The following is a 25,755-nucleotide window of genomic DNA, read 5'->3' on the forward strand; positions in this document are numbered from 1 at the left end:
CTGACGACCAGAGTTGAGTAAAAATTCTTATTTTTTTTAATCAAATGTACATTGTTAAATAAAAAAAGCGAAGAGCGAACGCTTCACACAACCCTGGAGAGCCGCAAATCACCAGCTCTCGATATCGACGTTTTTGACAGCTGTCACTTTATAAAGAGCATTTATTCGTCGCCACTTTATAGGAGCGCATCAATCCGAAACCGAATCGAATTTTCACATGTCTGTGGTAAAATGCGCACCTATCTGCTGTACTGTTAGACTACCTATCCCAAAGAGCAGAGCGCTGCGGCTGTTTGTTCTAGGGATCTCGAAAAGTCAACTAAGAGGTTGTGAACTCTTCAAATTGATGGACTATTTGAAGAGGCCGAGGTAGAGGTACCTTACACAAACAAACACACACACACACACACACACAATTAAACTTGCTACGCCGTAGCTAAGTCTATGTGTATAATAATATACATATACACTATCATAACAACTCAAAACCATGATTCAAACCATGATTCTAAGTTAATTTGAAGTGGAATTTTCCATCGCAAAAGTATGGAATTGAAAATAATTTTCCGACAGGAAATTCCACGTGACATCAACTCAGAATCATGGTCTGAATCATCCCCCTCAGTATTCGTTACGGTGTCGCTAGCACCCTGTATATATTATGGATTTGTAATAAATATTGATTATACGGATAGGATTAGTGGTAATAAGATTATCATGGCAATTTGATATAAATATTATGGTTAAACTAATAATATTAAAATATGAGTTGATCCTGCAGACAAACTGTGTGAACAGTTTTGTAGAACGTTGCTATATTGTATGTTTTATATTAAGATTTAATAAATAAATACCAGTTGGTAGAATGCTTGCATCACTTTGAAGTCGCAGGTTCGAATCCAGCACAGGAATAAACCAATGATTGTCGAATTGGTTTTCGAAATCAAGTTTGGATCATAAATGATTATCATGTGCTCAGTGGTGAAGGAAAACATCATAAGGAAACCCACATTCCCGAGAAATGTATTTTCGGAGGTATGTGACCTGACATGTATTGGGCTGATTTTCCCTTCGCGGGTTGAAAGGTCGGACGGGCAGTCGTTTCTGTAATAAACCGGACTTGTCAAACCTTCAGGTTAGGTAAGCGGACTCTGTGAAAAACGGGATAATTCTGGAGGGATGACTTGGTAGCGCTACTGGACTTGCACCAATGAGTTATAAATTTATCGTAAGTTTAGTTACATGTATTGATAAAATTTAAAAACAATGAGTCCCGCGTAGCCCACACGATTGAAGACTAAAGTAAGACCGATTAGGCGATTAGTTAAACCTAGCTCAGCCGCTGGTGGGGAGCGGAGAGTTTCCGTTCCATACGTCCTATGCCTTAAAGTAGTACTTACCTACCTACCAAATGCCTATTAACTCAAGCATAGCTTGTTCGATCCCAAGTGCTACTGAGTAGGTAAAGTAATATTACGAGTACCTAATAAAGTTCAATTATTTGTTTCAGTTCTAACAATGACTCGGAACTGCGGTCGCCGATTGTTTCAAACTTGATCTCAAATGACATAATGAATGAGACTTTTACTTGAAAATTCAATTATATTGGAGTTTCATGCTTGATGATAATTCTCTTCTTTGGTCGTGTGGGTTGTGAGGAGAATTACCAACCCCATCAACCCTGGTGTCAGTGTTACTATTGAGCCACCAAAGGCCCCCGACATGGCTCATCTAACAACTACAAACTTACAACAGTAAGTAATAACCGGGACCAACAGCTTAACGTGCCTTCCGAAACACGGATCATCCTACTTTCGGACAATCAGGTGATCAGCCTGTAATGTTCTAACCAAACTAGGGATCATAAAGTGATTTTGGTGATGATAATTAATTACAGTGGATTAAATACGCTGGTCTGACAGAAAGCTTGGTGAGGTGTGAGTACTTACACATTCATGGAATCCGTGTTTGTTTATATTACTACATTTACTTACTGTTTATACCTACATTTATAACTTTTATTATTTTAACCTTAAGTATTTATTTATACAATTTTGTGATAATATTTGTTTATTTACTTACACTCTAATTGTATTAAAGTAATTTGGTATTATACAGGGTGTTAGTGACATCGTAACGAAAACTTTGAGGGGTGGTTCAGGCCATGATTCTGAGTTGATATCAAGTAGAAATTTCCGTCGCAAAAGTATGGATTGGAAAATAATTAAAAAGAAAAGAAAAATTTTCATGAATTTTTTGACACGAAATTCCACTTGATATCAACTCAGAATCATGGTCTGAACCATCCCCCTCAGTATTCGTTACGGTGTCACTAACACCCATACCTACTTATATGGCTACCGTATGTACTTGTACGGGGTGTAAGTGTCATCGTAACGAATACTGAGAGGGATGATTCATCTGATTATTCTGAGTTAATATCAAGTAGAATTTTCCATCGGAAAAGTATAGAATTGAAAATAATTTAAAAAAACTAAAAAAAAAAACATGAATTTTGCGACGGAAAATTCCACTTGATTTTAACTCAGAATCATGGTCTGAATCAACCCCCTCAGTATTCGTTACAATGTCACTAACACCCAGTATGTATAATCTGTGTACACTATTAACGGATATTTATGGAACACGATGTTCGTGCCTCACCCAGCACATAATACCAGCGTCGTGGTTCACGCCGCGACTTGTGCTGAGTGAAGCCCTTTTATCTCAGAACGTTTACCACTACCTTATAATCATTTCGACGAACATCTGTTTTGCTCTTTTGTTATTGTTTTGTGATAATTTTAAATGATGTTATTGTCTTGTTTTTGGTTTTGAGGTAGCTTGGTGGCGTAGCGGTAACTGCGCTCGGTCTGCGATTGTTGAAGTTAAGCAATTTTCGCAAAGGCCGGTCATAGGATGGGTGACCACAAAAAAAAGTTTTCATCTCAAACTCTTCCGTGCTTCGGAAGGCACGTTAAGCCGTTGGTCCCGGCTGCATTAGCAGTCGTTAATAACCACCAATCTGCACTGGGTCCGCGTGGTGGTTTAAGGCCCGATCTCGCTATCCATCCATAGGGAAGGCTCGTGCCCCAGCAGTGGGGACGTTAATGGGCTGGTGATGATGATGATGATGACTTAGAAAACATGTGCAAAACAGCGCCAGTGAAATTACGAGAAGTCATCTGCTTATTGGACAAATTTCTTCTCTAAGGGCTTTCTTTAATGCGAATCGAGTCGCTGTGAATAAGTATTATTTTCCAGTAAAAACAATCTTTTAGTCTCAACAAAATGGATGGTGAGTAACATGCTGGGTTTTGTGTGCGTCAAGCTAGCGGCCTCAAAAAAAAAATGGGCACGAAAAAATAATTTGACCATACCAAAAAATAGTACTCTTATTGAAAAAAATAGTACCTGTTGTAAAAAAAATAGTACCATCACGGTTCTGGATTTATAGCCATGTTTTATTGCACTTGCTAGCTTGACGGTGGGCGAAATTTGGCGAGAGTTAACGACAAGGTCTTTCGCTTTGATTTAAACGCCAAAAAATAGTACCGAAATAGTACTCACCCCCTGCAAAATACCGAAATGAGTACTTCAACGGTTCTAAAGTTATAAAGGCAGTTCTTTGATCCCGCTGGCTTGACGTTTTGAAAATACCTATTATCTAGGGAACGCTTGCATACTTCAGTTTGTAACTAATGTCAATAAACTCGTATGAAATAGTACTCCCTACCATCATAATTTGGACCTGATTCTCTTTGTAGAAATATGTCAAAAAGTCATTATAACCTATGTCATACATTTATCAAGACAGGTACCGTCGCGAACAAAATTATTACACATGCTCAAGAAGGATGTTGTCAGATTTTAGTATTTTTTCCCCATTTTTGGGTAAAAAATGGTGAAGTGCCCGGGTTGTCAGATGAAAGTAATATCATTGTTGAAACTCTTTGAGTTATTCTACAAATACTGCAAATTGTTTATTAACAAACACTTCGATCCGTAACAAATTGAACATGAAGGTATAAATTATAAAATAAAACAGTAGATTAAAAATGAATTATGATGTATTAAAATCACAGATTGTTTTCAATAAGAACTAGACCCATGCAGCCATTTTCTATTAAAATTTGTGCATATGGGTGTATGAAATAGCATTTTTTTGTAATAGCAGCACTCTGAAGTGCAAAGAAATGGTAGGGTAGACCTCCAAAATGGCAATACTTACGAATAAATTGTGAGGTTATGTAATTGTCTACGTGACTGTATCAACAACAAATGTATGGCATAGGTTATGATGATTTTTTAACATATTTCTACAAAGAGAATCGGATCAAAATTATGATGGTAGGAAGTACTATTTCATACGAGTTTATTGATATTAGTTACATACTGAAGTATGCAAGCGTTCCCCAGATAATAGGTATTTTCAAAACGTCAAGCTAGCGGGATCAAAGAACTGCCTTTATAACTTTAGAACCGTTGAAGTACTCATTTCGGTATTTTGCAGGGGGTGAGTACTATTTTGGTACTATTTTTTGGCGTTTAAATCAAAGCGAAAGACCTTGTCGTTAACTCTCGCCAAATTTCGCTCACCGTCAAGCTAGCAAGTGCAATAAAACATGGCTATAAATCCAGAACCGTGATGGTACTAATTTTTTTACAACAGGTACTATTTTTTTCAATAAGAGTACTATTTTTTGGTATGGTCAAATTATTTTTTCGTGCACATTTTTTTTTTGAGGCCGCTAGCTTGACGCACACCTGGGTTTTACGCTTTCACGCGTTTTTACCGAACGGAAAAATGCTCTGCAGTAAAATGCTTTCAGGTACCTACACGTTGTAATACTTTTGTGTCGCATATGCATTATTTCATTTGACACCTCTACTACACTTCTATACTGCTTCTATGCTGTTCTGGGAGCAAATAAAAAACATAGAACACGTTAAGCTGCTTGTCTTCCCGAGCATGTCGTAAAAACCGACAGAGAGATTGTGTCCTCTAACATGATGGACTAATGTTATGGGCGATAGGCTGATCCCTTATCACCATAAGGTTTATCATATCCAGCTTGCGACAACGTATCAACAGTGGCTGCAAGTTGTTTTTGATTACTTGTGACTCTGCCCACCCCATTAGGGATTACGGGCGTGAGTTTATGTATGTATGTACCTCTACTACAACAACACACACGCTTGTAACTATACCTCAATAAGGATAGTCAGAGGTACGGTCCCGAGTACTAATATGTGTACAGTTTGAAACCATGTCACATTAACTTTTTTGACAAATTAAACCGTAAGTCTCATTAAATGTCAAATATGATATTACGACAGGGTTCTAAACTGGTTACATGATATTGCTCAAGACTGTACATCCATCGCAATGAACTAAAGTGTTGGTTATAAATAAGAGCCACACAAATGTTACGGCGTGATCGATATGAATATAACATCATCATCAATTACTATCGCTTAACCGTTCACCGAATAATAGGGTAGGTCAAAGATAATCTAAAAATAGAAGCCAGTGTAAGGTGATCCAAAAACAATAATATTTTTCCTTTTGATTTATTTTCGAATTTTAATATTAATCATGAAGCACGATTGTTTACCGATTTATTGATGATGTTACTCGGACGATATATCCATACAAATTTTTGTTTTGACGTTTCGATTTCGAATAATGTCTTTGCGTAGCATCTGCGGTGTTGAGTGATAGAGTGAGAAACAGTGTGAAAAAGACAGATATGTGGTGTAAAAGACGATGATATAGTGACTAAGATTGAGAAGGGAATGTTAGGTTGGTTTGGACACGCAGAGCGGATGAAGGACAATAGAATTGCAAAAGCGGTGTTTATACAAAAAGTTGATGGTAGGGCTGGCAGAGGAAGACCTAGAAGGACTTACATTGACCAAATTGGAGATGTCCTTAGAAAAGGTTTAATACGATCTACTCTGAACCGGCGTGCGGGTATGAAGCGATTGATGAAAGTGGAGGAAGCAAGACAAGTGTGTCAGGATCGAAGCAAATGGAATTCTATAGTCTCTGCTTACCCCGGTGGAAAATAGGCGTGAGTTTATGTACGTATGAAAGTACGTTTCATAAAAAGTAACACATTTGATTATAACTTCGTATCTCGCTTGTGCCACCAAAAATTACATGTATTAATTATTGGCGAAAATTCACTTACGTACTTTAATAGAATTTACATCGTAATATTTTTCAAACAACATTCCGGGAGCCTATGTTAGCATGGCTGTTAATTGAATCGAATTTTGTTGATTGCTACCACGTCGCCGCTCCCCGAATGGTGATGAAATGATTCAATTATACTTCTCACTTGATTGAACCGAATTATTGTTGATTGAATCATTTGTCAAAATACCTACACGTTTTTGTTGGCTTTTCACGTGATTGTGCATTTTTTTATGGACTACAGGTACCGCAATTTTATACCGGTATGAAATTACGGTACCCATTTCCCATTAATCCGTAAAATCGGTACAATAATTAAATAAGAAACCTTAACCGCTTGTATACCTTAACCATGTATGTAACTTCTATATTAACTAAAATCCAAGTTTGTATGGAAATATAGTTAGTTTACTCTCATGTTTTACGCAAATAACAACACAAAGTGCCAACGAAGGTATCCAAACAGGTAAGACAAAACTACTTTAGGTCCATGTGTTGACCGACTAAAAGGGCAGCCCATGTACCATAGTTTACGTAGGACCCTTCACTTTGAGATAACTAATTAAAGCAAGATCAAGTTAGAGATAAGTTTTGGACTAACTGTTCTGTGTCAAACCTCATTTTGTGAAGACCGTCGCGCGGAATAATCAAACGTATAGCTGTGTATGAGAGCGTTCACGCAGAAGAATTACTACGCGCGTTATATTGATATTTGCACTGACGTGTTTGATTTATATATTACACGGTATAAGAAAGTAAGAAGATTGGAGTATTGAGGGGCATATCACACACACACAGCACACACACACACACAGGTCATTGAAAATATCAATAAAACGTGCGTAGCGATTCTTTTATGTGAACGCTCTCATACTGCGCCATATGTTTGATTCACCCGCGCGTCGGACTGCACAAATACGAGGTTTGACACGTAGAATAGTCAGCTCAAAATTTACCTCTCCTATTAATTATTTTGTTTCATAACAATTATTAACTATGAAAATACATATTAACTATGATTAACTTTGAAAATAGAGGTGTACTTAGTGATAGCCCAGTTGGTAGAACGCTTGCCTTTCACTTTGAGGTCGAAACTTCGAATCCAGCACAGGCCTAAACCAATGATTGTCGAACTTGTTTTCGAATTCATGTTTGGATCATAAATTATTATCACGTGCTCACCCGTGAAGAAAAACATCGTGAGGAAACCCACATTTCCGAGACATGCATTTTCGGAAGTATGTGACCTATTCTGTATTGGGCTGGTTTTCTCTTCGCGGGTTGGAAGGTCAGACAGGCAGTCGCTTGTGTTAAAAACCGGACCTGACAAATATTCAGATTAGGTAATCGGACCCTGTGAAAAACGGGATAATGCTAGGGAGATGATTAACTATGAAAATAGGGCATTCCATTCTGTATGTGTATTTAAATTAATAGCTTAACATGGTTTTGGCACACGCCGTCGCCTATTGCTGCACTATATCAACGTAGTTAGGGATGCATCGAAATAAATCAAAATCACACATAAATATTCTTGCATTCCAGGCAAGTGAGGCCTCTGTGGTCCAGTGGTTGAGCGTTGTGCTCACGATTCGGAGGTCCCGGGTTCGAACCCCGGTAGGGACAAATCACACAAAACAGTTTGTGATCCCTAGTTTGGTTAGGACATTGCAAGCGGATCACCTAATTGTCCTGAAGTAAAATGATCCGTGCCTCGGAAGATACGCTAAAACGTTGGTCCCGGTTACCACTTACTGATGTAATTTCGTAGTTGTTACTCAGGTCCCGTCAGGGGTCTTCGGCAGCTCAATATTAACCCTGACACCAGGGTTGATAAGGTTGGTCATCCACCTCACATCTCACACGATAGGAGAAGTGCCTACACCGACCAAATAGTGAATGTCATTGGAGGCACTACTCGTAATCTCCTCATAGAGGTTCCTATCAACTAGGTATCAGCTAAATCTTCTATTTCAGAAGAGAATCTCTTAACTTAGACTGTTATTTCTTTTTTAACTAGGTACATATACAGCAATACGTATATTTTTGTACACTCAGCATTTAAAATAATAAAATCTCATTTTCGAATTGATTACGAAAATTACTTGTATAAAATTTAGACGCGAATTTAACATTTATTTTGCTGTGAAGTTTGTTTATTTTAGCGAGTGTGAGCTATTCATTACGGTCCTCCGGTTGATTGAGGGGAGGCCTGTGCCCAGCAGTGGGACGTATATAGTTTCTTTAGTAAGTACTTATCTAGTTATTTCAGTCTTTTTACGGAAGTAACGCGATTATCACACGACGCGGCCGCGTTTGGCGGAAGGTAGTATTGATTTGTATATAAACTGTTGGTGGTACTAATAAAGTAATCTCAGCTGAGAATGCCCTTAAGATCACGCTGAAGTCCCTGTTTTATATAAGAACTGTCACATTGGCAGTCCCGTAGCTAAGATTAGTTTATTAATACCACAATTAATACACGAACACCACCTCACCGCGCGAACGACCACGAGACCGACCACGCTTTACTTCCATGAGAAAAATGGCAGAACTAGGTACTTAAGTACTTTAATCTAATGAATAGTATTTTTTTCACAAAAGCCCACTCGTCGAATAAACGAATTTCATAGCAAAATAACTGCTATTCAACGCTCCTAAATCCCTTTATACGAGTCATTTTCGCAATGAATTTGAAAACGAAATTTTATTCTTAAAGCGAGCATTGAATGCGTTGTTCAGTTATTTAAAAGCTTTTTAGTTGATTACGGAAAAGTACTTCTCTATAAGTGGAGAAAAAAAAACATAAAGTAACTACTATCTTTACATGCTTGTACGGTCACGAGCATTAATATGTATACACTTTGGTACCATGTCACATTCACTTTTTTGACAAATTGAACTGTAAGTCTCACTAAATGTCAAATATGTTAGTGCGACAGAGTCCTGAAGTGGGTACATTATATTGCTCATGACTGTACGGCGTGTAAGTGACATCGTAACAAATACTGAGGGGGATGGTTCAGCTCGTTATTCTACGTGAAATTATCCATCGCAATAGTATAGAAATGAAAATAATTAAAGAAAAAATCATGAGTTTTGCGACGGAAAATTCCACTAGATATCTGAATCATCCCCTCAGTATTCGTTACGATGACACTAACATCCTGTATAATAGAATTTCTCCGTCTGATTGAATCAAGTCCTAATCAATGACATTGGTTCCCATCGTTTCCATGATGAATGTCAATGAGAGACTTTCTAGGCTACGTTCTTTATGAACAATATAGGTAAGTAGATGAATGACGCTGTTAAGTTTTCCTTCGTTTAACCTTCTAATTTTATGGATTACAGACATTATGCATTTCTTATCTTCGTTTTTGGGTACCTATAAATGATGATTCTTTTTATTACACCCACGCACAATTACATCTTCCACCCATTACTTATTATTCTGAACAAAATAAGGAGAAGCAATATATGTAGCAACATAATTCTATACAGTGATCCAAATACTTATCAAACAATAATTATTTTTATAAATTATTCTGTCATTATATTGTACTAGCTTTTGCCCGCGACTTCGTCCGCGTGGCGTGTTATAAAAGAGAGATCTTTGTGTGTGTGGGAGAAACGTTAAAAAATGCTTAATTTTATTATTTTTAAATGAGGTTAGAGTATAAGTAGCTCAGTTAAATAATGAATTGTTATTAATTTTTAGATTATTAGTTTATGATAATTTAGTTTAATATAAATTTAGGAAAATACGATCAGAGGAGGCTAACCCTAAAGTACCTACAAGCTTTCGTCTGGAATTTAAAGATGAGAATGTTTTTTTCATACAAATGTTTTTTCCACTAATTCCCGTTCCCGTGGGAATTTCGAGAATTCCTTTCTTAGTGCACCGTAGAGGTACCTAAGCTACGTCCCTTCTAAATTTCAAGTGCCTGCGTTCAGCCATTTAGGCTGTGCGTTGATATGTCAGTCATTCAGTCAGTCAGTTTCTCCTTTTATATATTTAGATTTTACTTACCCGAGTAATGAGAAAATAGGTAAATAACACGGTAAATCTGAACAGCGCCATCTATATTAATTTTGGTGAAAGTAGCCTAGAAAGTCCCTCTGAAAGATACATTTCGGAGATATGTAACCTAACCTGTATTGGGCTGGTGTTCCTTCTGGTTGAAAGGTCAGACAGGCAGTCGCTTCTGTAAAAAACCGGACCTGTCAAATCTTGATTTTAAGTAAGCGGACCCTATGAAAACGGGGTAACGCCGGGGAGATTTAACGTGCCTTCCGAAGCACGGATTGTCTTACTTTCGGACAATCAGGTGATCTGAACCTGTAATGTCCTAACCAAACTAGGGATCACAAAGTGATTTTTGTGATATATCCCCACCGGGATTCGAACCCAGGACCTCCTTCTCCTCAGGGGCCGTTAGCCGGGGCGATGATGAAGTATGTATGTTAATATTAAGTTTTGACACGTAATAATACATATGAACCTGCTGTTAGACACAACGTTTCATGGAAATACATAGTTATGGATAGTTATGGTAGGTACTTGTTATCGTGTTTACCTCAATGGTCCAGTGGTTGAGCGTTGGGCTCACGATCCGGAGGTCCCGGGTTCGAATCCCGGTGGGGACATATCACAAAAATCACTTTGTGATACCTAGTTTGGTTAGGACATTACAGGCTGGTCACCTGATTGTCCGAAAGTAAGATGATCCGTGCTTCGGAAGGCACGTTAAGCCGTTGGTCCCGGTTACTACTTACTGATATAAGTATGTAGTCGCTACATGAACCATGTCATTTTGATGAGGTTGGTAATCCACCTCACAACCCACACGATAGAAGAAGTTATCGTGTTGACACGCAGGTATACTTATGTTGTAATATCCGTCACGTCATTATATGACGTGAACAAATTCAATATATCACACAACAGTATTCCGTTTGACATTATTGTGCGATCCATATCCGCAGCTATGTGATTTAATTACCATTCTGTAATTATAAGTATCGATTTTGGATTCATATTATTGTTTTTGATGGTTTGAAACAACATTTTGACAATATTTCTGATCACCTTTTCTACAGAATAGGGTAGAAGGCATAATGTCGAAAATTATAGTTGTTTGAAATTTTATTAAGTAATCGGCCCCGATTCCTGCAGACACATTCTAATTTTATTTTAAGTTATACCTGTCATTTTCTTATCCGCTAAAAAGGAAAGGGACGGATGATTTAGGTACAACTATTAATTTTAAAATGAATGAATAACCTGGGCGAATAAAATAGGCATCTCGCTCATATGCACCCCATTTGACGTGCTGTCAACCTAATTCTATCGGGTTATTGGCCAATATAAAACTTTTGAAAAGGTTTTTAAATTTCTGCCTAAAATTGACGAGTGTTCCATAAATTTTATGCCTGTTGATGACCCGTCCCTTTCCTTTTCGGCGGATAAGAAAATGACAGGTATAACATAATATAAAATCAGATGGTGTGTACAGTCATGAGCAATATAATGTACCCACTTTAGAACTCTGTCGCACTAACATATTTGACATTTAGTGAGACTTACAGTTCAATTTGTCAAAAAGGTTAATGTGCCATGGTACTAAAGTGTATACATATTAATGCTCGTGACCGTACAGGAATCGGCACCATTAAGTATTTTATTATTAGAGGGATTGTGTCGTATTTAATATGATGGATAATTGTTATGGGAGGCCACATAAGCTTCACCACATCCATCTTAGGACTTGGTCAACGTGATTTGAAGTTGTCTTTGATTACTTGAGTCTGTATGTATGTAGAAATGGAATTCCTTGAAAATTGAAATAGTAACAGCAAGTCGAAATCAGCTATTTAAAAATTATCACAACTGGTTACGAGTTGTCTTGTGGAAGTATTGAAGCTCTGCCCACCCCGATGGCAATGCGGGCGTGATTGATGAAATCTCCAGGATCGTCCATAAACCCGATGTAATAGAACCATGTCGAAACACGTCACGTGCCGTCATCATACAATCGAAAATTCAATATGCCATATGCAAATAAGCAATACAGCCAATTGAAATTATACGCGCAGCACGAATGCGAAATTTTCATTTAACCCCCTTTATGCTAATGAAATGTTTATTATTGTGAAATTCAATAGCTATCATTTTGAAATAGCTTCATTGGAAGCCTCTCTCCCTGTAGGCTGTCTGCCGTCGTATGTTTTTCCAACTCGTTATATTCTAAGAGTCTTCATGCCTAGAGTAAACAGTCTCTTGCTAGGTAAGCGCGATCCACCCTAGACCACATCTTAACTTACCTTCAGGTGAGATTGTGGTCAAACGCGAGCCTATTTTATTAAAAAAAAAATCTTGAATTGTAGGTATTTAATGTTATGAAATGTTAAATATGGTCGATGATTCAGTCACATGCCTGTCATCTTTTTTTTTACCGGGTGAGAGCCCCCAGCGCTCCCCATTTGTCCGGCCAAGTAGTTAATGCCACTTGCTGCAAACCTAAAATAACTAAAACACAATAATACCGGGTTCTTACCGTGTTAAACATTGGGATATGAGACTCCCGATATTTCAACGCTGTTGCAAGTGCCATGATCACGGGACTGATGGAATTGGAGTGGAGTAGGTAGATCCATAATTAACGCGTTAAGAACCCGGTATTATGTGTTTTAATTATGATGATAACCACGTCAAAGTCACGTTCAAAAAAATGTATGCTATAAAAAATAATTATTTTTTGCGTATTTTTTTTTATTTATTTAATTATTATATTTTTATGTCGACGTTGAAGACATGCGATAAGATGTACGATATTTTTTACAAATATTTTTTTTAGTTATTTTTTCTGGGGCTTTCATCAAAGGTAAAAAATTTGTTTTTTTTTTTATTATTTTTAGAGCTAGTTCCAGATTCAGGGCAAACATCATACCATTAGGTAAGCCTAGTTGACACTATTATGAAGCCAGGCTGAAGTAGAGCACAATCATACCGCTTATCCTGCTGGTACAAAGCTGTGCCATTCTGCTGCAGAGACAATACGTGGTCGTGAGATAATGTTTTTCACAATGTTACTGAGTTTACGTTGCAGCCTTACTGTGAGCGGAGAACGCTTGGATTTACATACTGAACTTCCAAATTGCTTTTTTTTTGTTTTTTTTTTTTTACTTGACTTATTGTATATTTGCCATGTCATTATGGAATTAACTATAAAACTTTAAAGGACATGTAATCAATTTGTAAGGAGACTGGTACTTGTTCATTGACAGTGAAGTGTGTTATAAAATGTTTTTTTTTTTTTTCAATGAATTCTGAAAAGAAAAAAGAATTTTACCGCTGTTTTGTTATATGATTTTATTTTGCCAGTACCATTTGTTGTAAAGCAATGTAATAATATAGACAATGTCTAGCTGTTACTCTCTAATATTTTTTGTCTGTGGTTTAATGGCGTTTTATGTTATAGTATAGATATTTAAGAATACTGTAGGTTGTTTTTTTTTCTATAATAATAAATAAAAGAATATTAATAATAAATAAGCCTATATTTCATTTATCTTCTCCATTTCTAACCGGATCCTTTGAACAAGGAAATTGAGATTGTTGCTGAAACTACGAAATTAATGTACTTAATGTCTTGATTCCTATAGACACCTAATTTAATTTGAAGTTATACCTGTCATTTTCTTATCTACCGAAAAGGAAAGGGACGGATGATCGACAACTGTTAATTTTAATAATGAGTAATTTAATGAGTAGTCCGGTCAAATAAAATAGGCACCTCGCTGATGTGCAACACGTTAGACGTGTGCTGTCAACTTAGTTATGTCGGGTTATTTGCCAATATGATTCATTGGATAAGAAAATGACAGGTAAGTATAACTTAAAATTAACATAAAAGGTGTGTACTGAAATCAGTACCATTATCTCCAGTCTTCGTTTGTAACAAGACGGTAAGGTTTAATTGCATAGATCGAGTTTGTATCACATTCAATCTTTCGTGTAAAATCTGGTTCGCAGATTTGAACCCGCAGCTCTTGCGAATTATTCTAACCAAAATAAAGAGAAACAATATAAGTAGCAAAATAGTTATGTACGTAATGTGATTTAAATATCAAGCAACAATTATTTTTATGTATGCTTCTGGCATTACATTGTATTTTGGAATAATTATGTATATAATTATCACGTTAAACCTCGACAGCGCCATCTATATTCTTTTCAGGGAACGAAGCCCGGAATGTCCCTCAATGCATTTTTGGTTCATTTTCATTTTATAAATTTTTTCGGAAATTTTCCAGCCTATTTTATAACTACAATAATCTCATGGAAGTAAGAAATAGTCGGATTATTCGGTTTAATTAGAACACTTATGTATCTCGCAAGTCTCAATATATGAGCCAAATTTGATACGTTTATGTGAAATAGTTTTTGTTTTATGAGGGGGTCAAAAGTGGCTCCAAATGGTTCGTTACACACGGTGTGGCTCGCCAGTTCCGTTTCTTGAACTTGGCTTGAGACGCTACCGCGTGTCTAGATTGTCTCTTTATGAGTTCCCCAAAGCACGGACGTGTGCTATAGAAACAACAATAGATTTTAAATTTTAAATCGCTCGTAGTGCGACCACACCTCAATCCGAGTGACTCGCGTTTTGTTCAGTGACTCGAGGTTTTATTCATTTTGGTTACAACAGCAAGTTTGGGGATAATGGTTTCAATGCTGAAGCTGATATAGCGAAGGGAACGCTTTTGTTAGCGCCTTTTAGTGCTATACACGTTTTATAGTGGGGCGAACAGGAATCCAAATAACTTAAGGTTTTACTATGAGGATGCTACATAATGGTGCTAATTCCTGTAAATACCATCTAATTTTATTTTAAGTTATATCTGTCATTTTCTTATCCGCCGAAAAGGAAAGGGACGGGTAATCGACAAGCATAAAATTTATGGAACACACGTCAATTTTAAGCACAAATCTAAACCAACCGTCTAAAAATTTTACATCCGTCAATAACCCGACACAGTTAAGTAGACAGTACGTCAAACGGATTGCATACCAGCGACGTACCTTTTGATTCGCCCGGGTTATTCATTCATTCACTCATTCTTCCTAAAATTAAGAGCTGTGAATCATCCGTCCCTTTCCTTTTCGACGGATATGAAAATGACGGATATAACTTTAACTAAAATTAGGCGGTGTCTGCAGGAATCGGGGCCATTATCGTCTTATAGGTTGTTTTAACCGTAAGGCGACGGAAAATTCCACTAGATATTAACTAAGAATCATGGTCTGAATCATCCCCCTCAGTATTCGTTACGATATCACTAACATCCTGTATAATATAATTAATTCTATGATATAGCTCTGATTGGGATTACCTACATACTTTTGTATTGATGATTATTTTTAACCATGCAACGCAGAAAGGGGTGTTACAAGTTTCATCTCTTTGTCTGTGTGTCTGTCTGCGATATCATAGCTCCAGAACAGGTGGTCCGTTTGGATGCGGTTTTTTTTTGTTTGTTTGTTTGTTTTGACCTTCTTCTATGGGTTGAGAGGTGGTTCCGGCCAAGTAGTTAATGCCATCTGCGGCAAATCTACAATAAGACACGTCAAAAAAAGAAGAAAACAATAAAAAAATGAGAGGTAGATTATCAACCTCATCATCCGTGGTGTCAGGGTTATTATTGTGCCGACAAATGCCCTGTAATGGTTACGTACTTTACATACATTATGAAACTAATATTGACTTGTCAATATTTATTTTCGTTGATATAATTACACTTTCTATGTAAAATACGAAGGCACACAACATAGTAATTACAGCATAAATAACGTCGAAAGTAAAATATCGGAGCGGATATTGGAAAAAAACGGAAATTAAAACACAACCAGGGTTTGTTCCGTTTGTGTAGGTACCTACGTAGGTAATTTTGCGAAGATACAAATTTAGATCCTTTTTTCATATTCATATACTTTTTTGCCTTCCGCCCGGCAGTACTCTGTCTGACACAAGTGGGATGGCGCCCAGAGTAGTCTATTACAAAGCCAAACTAGGACTCCTGTCCTCCGCCTCTGAATAGTACTGACAGTTACTGCTGCCCTCTGTCAGGTCCAGGTTACAGTCCCTGTGACTTGCCCCACCACGCGTTGCGTTGCTTTGTGGGAAACCACTGCCCTATTTTTCCCTAAAAAGGTAGCATGGAAAATGCTGCACCGACAAGAGCGTGGCTCTTAAATTGATGATGATACTTTTTTCAGCTCACATCCTATCACGTAGGTCTAACAGAAAGCTCGATGAGGTACGGGTACTTAATTCATCTTACGATTGATGTATCTCTGACTACCCCAATTGGGATATAGTCGTGAGCTTATGTTATGTTATTTATTCTTACGATAATTAACAGCAAAATAATTAAAAATTAACAATATTCTAAACAACTACATGCCAACATAATAGGAGGGTTGATAAGGCCACATCAAAGCAATTCACATAAAAAAAGCAATATTGCTTTGTGACATTTTGATTGCATTGCACTCTTACTTTTATATACGCATATTATGTCAAATTGCAATATTGCTTTTTTATGTGAACTGCTTCAATGTGGCCTTTTTTCGGCATTTGCCTGGTTATTAAAAAGGGAATTGTCCTTAGATATTTCCATATAAAATGTGCCCTTGGTAATCACACATTCTATTTTAAACTGTAAATGCTTTGTTTGTGGTGAAAAACTATTAAATACTCACGTGTTTGTAATTTGTGTCACAGTTAGTGACTGTCTTCCTTATTGGACGCTTTGTCTTGTTAATTAAAGGAACTTACTTATTACACGTGGGTTGCTTTGCTGGAATGTTAATAGAGAGCTTGTGACCCGCAAGTCTTTAGTACCTTTGAGAACGATCCGATTACTATATCTAGCGATAGAGGCGGCCAATCAGCTCGCGACGACAAACACTTCAGAATCCCGATACCGATCCCGCCGGCGTGGTCGACAATTTTCCTCATTCAGCGCTTACCGCTATAGACTCAGAAGAGTCGATTAATTCTTTCAAAAATATTATTCTCTCACACGACGCCCTGAGCCGAAGTTCGCGCCCAACTGTGCACCCTCAGGCCTGTTGTCTTAAATTTTGTACCGGGTGAGAGCCCTCAGCGCTCCCCATTTGTCTGGCCAAGTATGTACAAAAAGCCACGTCAAAAAAACCTTTGAGAGCTTTGGTCATCGGTGATTAACGGCGAAGGACTTAATATACGATCCTGACGACCCGATTACTCTAACCATAGAGACGTTCAATCAAGCGAGAATAAACACTTCAGGGCCCCTATACCGCCCCGCCGTCGTGGTCGAATGAGGTATCATTCAGTGCCTAACTCTATCAACTCACAAAAGTCGATTCGTTCTTTTAAATATCTTAGGTATATTGTGAAAATATGATTGGCCACCTCATACGACACGATTCGTTTATAAAAAACATCACAGAAGGAAAAATTGAAGGAAAGAGAGGAAGAGGTAGACCAAGGAGAACATTTATGAAACAAATAAAAGAGAAAGTGCAGGTCGTATCAGGAGGTGAAGGATTTGGCGGGAAGAAGAGAGGAATGGCGATTACTCCACCGGCAAGAGCGCAGCTTTTAAATAAAGAGAGAGAGAGATATATATTGTGTAAAAAAATAGTTAGTATTAAGTTAATTTTCCGCTACCAATAACTTTAAAACTAAAATTATTCCGCATCGTACGTGTTGTCAGAATGTCAGTCATTCGGTTTCTACGACATGACCAAGAAGAAATAAGGCTGCAAGGATTCTGTGTTCGGTTCTTTTTTATTCACCCCCAGTCCAGCATAGAAGTAGAAAAGCGACCAAAACCGTATTTTCCTTCTTTCCTTTACCGTCCCCACTATATCAAGGGTCAAGTAATACTGGCCATGTTATGTGCAACCCTTTGCCAGTCCGTATGAACAGCACTTAAGCCCGTTTCAAGTTCTACGAAATTAAATTTAAAATTTCCACCGCTAATTAAAAGATTGTGGCGAAATAAATTCATTTCAAACCTGAAATAACTTCTGATTATAAGTTTTTCATCGGTAAATATTATTAGTCATTGGTTAAATATTTAAATTAAAATGAATGAATTCATAGGAATGATTGAAATAGTAAGTACTTAGGTCTATTTTAAAATCGAATTAGTCTTAACCTTTGAATATATTAAGGTTACCTATTGACACAAAGGGAATTAACTTAGGTACCAGACTAAAATGTTCAAATACAACGACTGTTCAGGTTCATTTTTAACCTCGCCCGAGAAGCACCAAGTAATAATTAAATATTATTAGGTACTATTTTAACAGCCTCTATAGACTAGTGGTTAGAGAGTTGGGCTCCCGATCTAGAGGTCCGGGTTCGATTCCCGATGGGGACAATGACGAAATCACTTTATGAGGCTGTCCTTTGTTTAGCTATAATATTGCAGGCTGAATGTCCTGATTATCTGAAAAATTAAGACGATTCCGTGCTTTGGAAGGAACGTTAACTACTAACCCAAACACCTCTACCAAATCTCACGATGTTTTCCTTCATCGCTGACTACATAATAATGTAACATGAATGCGAAAACAAATTCTAAAATCATCGGTTTAGGCCCGTGCTGAGATTCAAACCTGCGACTCGTTGTGGCAAAACATATTTGGGGTTATAGAAGCAATAATCTACCCGCTACTGGCGTTCTAATTTTTTTTAAGCACACGTGTTATTGTACCAAAATTAATGTCCTGAACCCTTCTAATTAGTGGCATTCATCAAGTCATAAGTGACTGGCGATTTTAATAAGAAAATATTTACTTAATAGCCCATACCACACCATGTGACTAACCTCTGTGATCTAATGGAAACCATGATCTCAAGATAACGCAGATCCTGGTTCAATTCCCTCTGGGTCAACTTAGGATTTCTTTTCTCTCCGTGACCATAGATGGGTGAATACAAAACACAGAACAATTCCAGCTGCTTATCTTCCCCGAAATGTCATAAAAACAGTATGAGGGATATTAAAAAAAATAATTAATATCAGTCAAGACATAAGCCGAGCCGAGAGCCGTGGTAGTCCAGTTGGTTCGCTTGCCTCACACTTGGAGGTCACAGGTTCGAATCCAGCACAGGCCTAAACCAATGATTGTGGAATTTGTTTTCGAATTCATGTTTGGATCATAAATGATTATCACGTACTCAGCGGTGAAGGAAAACGTCGTAAGGAAACCCACATTCCCAAGAAATGCATTTTCGGAGTGACGTAACCTGTATTGGGCTGGTTTGGACGCGGGTTGGACGGTCAGACAGGCAGTCGCTTCTGTAAAAAACCGGACCTGTCAAATCTTCCGGTTAGGTAAACGGTCCCTGTGAAAAACGGGATAATGTTAGGGAGATGATGATGATTAGTCAAGGCATCTTCGAGTTTTGCGAGACGAACGCACTTCAATGTTGTACAACGTTACCATAACGGCAGCCATTCGGCCGCAAGCTGGCAATCAGCTCATACCTTGGCCCGATTCCCGAGTAATGGACCGGAACAACAAATAAGCGGTACCCCAATTATACTGCGATGACGAACAAAAACACCGGCACGTGTCCGTACATTTAACTACAACTGCCCATACATACCCGTACGGCCGTACCCTTTAACTACAACTGCCCATACATACCCGTACCCTACAATTATGAGTTACGACGTTTTGGGTGATTCCGTTATAATTACGATGGTTATAGTATGATAACGGCCGTGGTCCAGTGGTTTAGTGTTGTGCTCACGATCCGAGGTCCCGGGTTCGAATCACTTTTTGATCCCTAGTTTGGTTAGGATATTACAAGCTGATCACCTGATTGTCCAAAAAGTAAGATGATGATTTTTTTTATTTTCTTCTCACCTTATGGTTGCCTGGAAGAAATCACTTTAAGCGATAAGGCCGCCATTTGCCATTTACTTAGTTAAGAATCTTTTTGTAATTATTTTTTTTATTTTGGTGCAATAAAGTGTATTTGTATTATAAATAATTGTATCATGCAAGGAGATTCCTCCTTAGGTAATCAAAAAAAACCTACCAACTGTTTACAAAACCATGAATCCTATGCGAATAAATGATTTGATTTTGAAGTAATGATAAAACTGTAGCCTGTCACATAAAATTATGTAATTGCCGGTAAAGTGGAAGTAGAGCTATCCAGTGGCGGATTTACCAGTAATAATACCCGCTACACAATGGAAGTACGTCAAACTTAAGGATGATCCTGCTAACTGTGCTAGTAGAGCATTACTGCCGTCTCAGCTCATAAACTTCGATTTGTGGTGGCACGGAGCTAGCTGGCTAAAAACGGGACATAAGGCCGACTTGGAAAGCAAGAATGTCCGCCTTAGATGCCTAAGGTCCATCTTGCACATCAAGTGGCAGGATCGAGTTCCACACACAGAAGTTTTGCGTCGTGCTGGTCTATCCGGAATGGAAGCGCTCATCATAAAGCACCAACTGACCTGATGCGGTCACGTCTTGCGAATGGATGACAGCAGATCACCGCAAACAGTTTTCTATTCCGAGCTCTCTAGCGGAAAGCGAAAACATGGTGGGCAATATCTGCGTTACAAAGACGTGCTTAAACGCAATCTCGGGGCATGTGAAATACCAACTGTTAGTTGGAAGGAGGCGCCGCACCGTTCACAAGAGCGTCAATTTATTAGAAAAGAAGCGTTTACAAGATCTTGACGCAAAGCGTCAAATACGGAAGACTCGACCGAAACCTCCTATAATTACACACTCAATTCGTCAGGCCAGCTTCAAATCCAAGTTCGGTTTCGCCAGCCATATCAGAGCCCACCACAACAACGACCCAGGATAGTTATTTAGGAGTCGCCGTCGTCGGTTACGGTTTGGACGACATGATGATGATAATTAGTACATGCTCCTGTTTTTAGCTCAACAGTATACACTTCACTAAATTGTCGGCTGTAAAAATAATCTAGGAACTGACACAACTATCCCCTAGTTCACAATCATACTAATAAGGGGAAAAAGCCGATGTAATGAGGACGATAGAACACAAATCGTAAAGTTGCAATTTCATTAACAGAATAAGTGTAATTAATATGATTGTGAACTAACGTATCGAATTTCAGAGGTCAGTAGGGGCGGCAAAAATTTAATAGCCTACTGGCGGCAAATTTGTAAATCCGCCACTGGAGCTATCGTAGTAATCTGTTTGCAGGAGTAGTAGTAAAAGAGAGTGGGGTTGAGCCAGCGACAGCGGTTCTCATAAAAAAAGCGCTTTAGGACTTTTCCAACCTCTTTCTTCTATTCCGTGGCCAAAGTGGTCTATTGGGATCGAAGTAATTGTTTGTGATTGTTATTTTGTGCAATAAATATTCATAGTAGGTACAAAATAAAAAAATAAATAAAAAAAGGGCAAAAAAAAAAAATAATAATAATGGCGGTGGTTAAATTTTCCGTAGTGTATGCTCCTGAGGAGCTCGGTGGCGCAGCGGTAAACGCGCTCGGTCTGCGATTGTTGAAGTTAAGCAACTTTCGCAAAGGCCGGTCATAGGATGGGTGACCACAAAAAAAAGAGTTTTCATCTCGAGCTCCTCCGTGCTTCGGAAGGCACGTTAAGCCTTTGGCCCCGGCTGCATTAGCAGTCGTTAATAACCACCAATCCGCACTGGGCCCGCGTGATGGTTTAAGGCCCGATCTCCCTATCCATCCATAGGGAAATCCCGTGCCCCAGCAGTGGGGACGTTAATGGGCTGATGATGATGATGATGTATGCACCTACCCTACCCCAATGAGGAATAAAAAATTCACCCGAATACGCGTCTACGCGGTCATGCTCATCTGTAAGCACCAATGTAAGGTACTCAAGATGCCAACATAGATAATATCTCACAAATTTCTCATAGAAGTAGGGATATACAGGCTGTTAGTGACATCGTAACGAATACTAAGCGGGATGATTCAAACCATGATTCTAAATTAATATCAAGTGAAAAATTCCGTCGAAAAATTCTTTTATCATTATTTTCAGTTCCATACCTTTCCCACGGAAAATTCCACTTGATATCAACTCAGTATCCTGGTCTGAATAATCCCTTAAAGTTTTCGTTACGCTGTCACTAACACCCTGTATAGATTGTAATATCCTTGTTTTACGTGACTTCGCTGGACCTGTACTCCTTACATCACTACTAATACATTTTTACCCGACTGCGAAGAAGCAAAAAGGAGGGTTATGCGTTAATGGAGTTGATGTGAGCAAAACTCTTAATTTTATGGGAAACACCTTGTTGTTTCTAAGAACAACTCGTTTTGTTTATAACGTTAACAAACAACTCAATTTACTTAGTAATTTGCTTATAATAACAAAAACATCTTGATACTATGCTAATGAATTGTTTTCTTAGGGCTATCTTCTATCGTGTGGGTTGTGAGGTGGATTACCAACCCCATCAACCCTGGTTACTATTGAGCCGCCAAAGGCCTATGAATTGGCTCATGTAACGACAACTTACTTACATCAGTAAGTAGTAACCGGGACCAACAGCTTAACGTGCCTTCCGAAGCACGGATCATCTTACTTTCGGACAAACAGGTGATCAGCCTGTAATGTAACCTAACCTAACCAAACCACCATAACTCACCGAGACGCCATCCATGGCCACGTCGCCAGCGACGCGACGGACGCCAAATAATTAATTTTGATATGTATGGTAGGTAACTTCGGAAACTTGGCGATGAAGCCTTTTAGAATAAGGAATACTACTGCATATAGATTGGCAACTCTTCGCTCCCCACCAGCGGGTAAGCTAGGTTTACCTCACCTCCCCTGGTCTTACTTCAGTCTTCAATAGTATGAGCGTCAGACGTCACACACACAGATGCGCGAGTACGATAACGTCAATGTGTAGTCTCTGTGTAAAACGAGGATTTTTGTATGAAGTGTCCGGTGTGTGTCTAAAATAAATATAACAAATTGATCCCATAAGGGTTCCTTTTCTCCTTTTGAGGTACGGAACCATAGAAATACACGTCGTATAAAAGTTAACAATAACATTCTATCACAATTCACATTGGAATACTGAAGCTCAGTGTCGTATAGTGCATCCTAGTATACTTTGTACTTATGTAGACTCTGAACTACCCACTGCACTGTAGTGTTCAGTGGAGTGTAGTACTGATAAAAACATCGACCTGGCTCACTGGGTTTAGTTATTATAACACGATGTGTGTCGTAGTCGTAGTAAGATAGTTGTAGCTAGTGTTGCCGAACTATCGATAGTAGTATATATATTTGCTATCGCCATGCTATCGATAGACTATCGATTATTAAGCGATAGTGGCCTATCGATCGGCAACACTAGTATAGCCGTAATATAGTTATGTCCCTAGGAATATAATTGTACATCTCAGTCAATCAAAAGGCTCGACCGTTTCGCCACCATCACATGAGTTTATACTCATGTCACTCCGCACCTTATGGTGAAAATACTATTTCGCTTCCGTCACTTGAGCGTAACAAATGTATTGACTGTTCAATGTTCATTGTCATTCTGTTATATAGTTCTTGTAGCAACGAAACGGGCAAGATTATTTTGCCTAAAATGTGAAGTTTATGAACTTAGTGCGTAGTTAGGGCGTGTGGAGTTACAAGCTTGGCTCTACATGAGATCTTTTTTTTATTACCTTTGATGGGTTTGCTCTTGGCCCCAAACTTGCCTAAGATGGCCCAGAAGGTGCTCGTTCACTCTGCCCTTGAAAGCACCCGGGTCTTATTTATTTTTTTATTTAAGATACACCATTGGTATATACATAAAAATTAGTACATGAATAAAATTCAACGAACAATGACCGTATGTTATACCGGAAATACAATAGACGGCAAACATATCCACTCCCTAGCAGTGCGCATAATGAAGGACGATGCGATCTGATGACGATGAGACTGATGACATCTGATAAATTTTTGACATTGCGATCGATATAATCTCGACTTGGCATCATTTTATATGAAAATGTTTTCGGTGAGATAATTATATTCTGTTACATAATTATATATTTAGGGAATTCACTATATTACGGCTACACCTATCGTAATACAACACATACATTTTCAAAGCTGCAGTCGGTAAGTTGCAGCAAATTAATTATTAATTTATCTAACGTGAAATTTTCACTATGGGCATGGAATAAAGAATAATACTACGTATAGAACGGACACTCTCCGCCCCGCACCAATTCGTTCCGCGCGTCAAGTTAGATTTACCTCACCCCCTCTGCGTCTCAGTTTAGTCTAAGTGGGCGTAAGTCACTAAGATGTAAGTGGGAGCCCACTTCTCCGTCCCCAGCTTGTTCGTGCCACCGTTTCAAAAAGCGGTCTAACCCGTCGCACCATCTTTTTCGTGGTCTTCCCTGACGTCTGACAGCATTTGCAGGAACCCACTCTAGCTTTTTTGGTCCAGAGGTCATTGGACATTCGGGCAACATGTCCAGCCCAGTCCCATTCAAGCAAGCAGCCTTTTTTGCTACCTCTGCTATTTTAGTTTTAGAACGCAGGTAATAGGTGTATAAAAGAAATAACGAACTTTTTTGTTCACCGTGTAATCTGTTGAGAAAACTGTACGTTACGAACGTTCTAAATTTAGCTGGATCTGTATAGATTAGGATTTCTGACGGTTTGATCGGATTTACTCGATTATCCAGTTACGATACTACTAAGACTAACTTGCTGAAGTCTTGAGAAGGCTTCTCTCTGAAAATTGATTCTGACATTTAGCCTCATTTAGGGTTTAAGTCGACCGTGGTAGCCCAGTTGGTAGAACGCTTGCCTCTCTCTCACTTTGAGGTCGCAGGTTGGAATCCAGCACAGGCATAAACCAATGATTGTCGAATTTGTTTTCGAATCATAAATGATTATCAGGTTCAGCGGTGAAGGAAAACATCGTGAGGACACCCACATTCCCAAGAAATGCATTTTCGAAGTATGTGACCTAATCGGTATTGGGCTGGTTTTCCCTTCGCAGGTTGGAAGGTCAGACAGGCGGTCGCTTTTGTAAAAAACCGGACCTGTCAAATCTTCAGGTTAGGTAAGCGGAGCTTGTGAAAGGTCTAAACCCTAGGGGATGACGAGGGTTTACGTTAAGTCGGTTGCCTTCAAACGATCAGCACATAAAAATCTATGTTACCAAGGCGTTAGGCATGAGCGGTCCTGACTGTGAATTTTGATAATAAACTTGATTTTTATGTTCACATCTGGGATCTAAAAAGGTCACATCTAAAAATAAATATTGCAGTTTGACATTTGCGCATATAAAAATAAGTGCGCAATATCAATTAATGTCAAATATAAAGCACCTGATTTTATAAGAAATATAAATTCCGAGGAGTTTGATGATTTGATACGCATTCATATAAATAAATTATTTGAAAAACTTATATAAATTCAACTAAGTACAAATTGATGTATTTAATAATACCCCAACCAACCCTGTTAGCGACCTTGGAC

General features: G+C 38.4%; 1 protein-coding gene across 1 annotated transcript in view; it reads left to right on the forward strand.

Annotated features, from left to right (window-relative positions):
* The window catches only part of LOC126370333 (mRNA-capping enzyme), a 373,272-nt gene extending 358,017 nt beyond the window's left edge, over window positions 1-15,255 (forward strand). The window contains exon 13 of the transcript XR_007566857.1: window positions 15,058-15,255. The gene's annotated coding sequence lies outside the window, so the exon portion shown is untranslated. The remainder of the gene's footprint in view (window positions 1-15,057) is intronic.
* Window positions 15,256-25,755: the final 10,500 nt, after the last annotated feature.

Source organism: Pectinophora gossypiella, chromosome 1 (assembly GCF_024362695.1).
Source record: "Pectinophora gossypiella chromosome 1, ilPecGoss1.1, whole genome shotgun sequence".
NCBI lineage: Eukaryota > Metazoa > Arthropoda > Insecta > Lepidoptera > Gelechiidae > Pectinophora > Pectinophora gossypiella.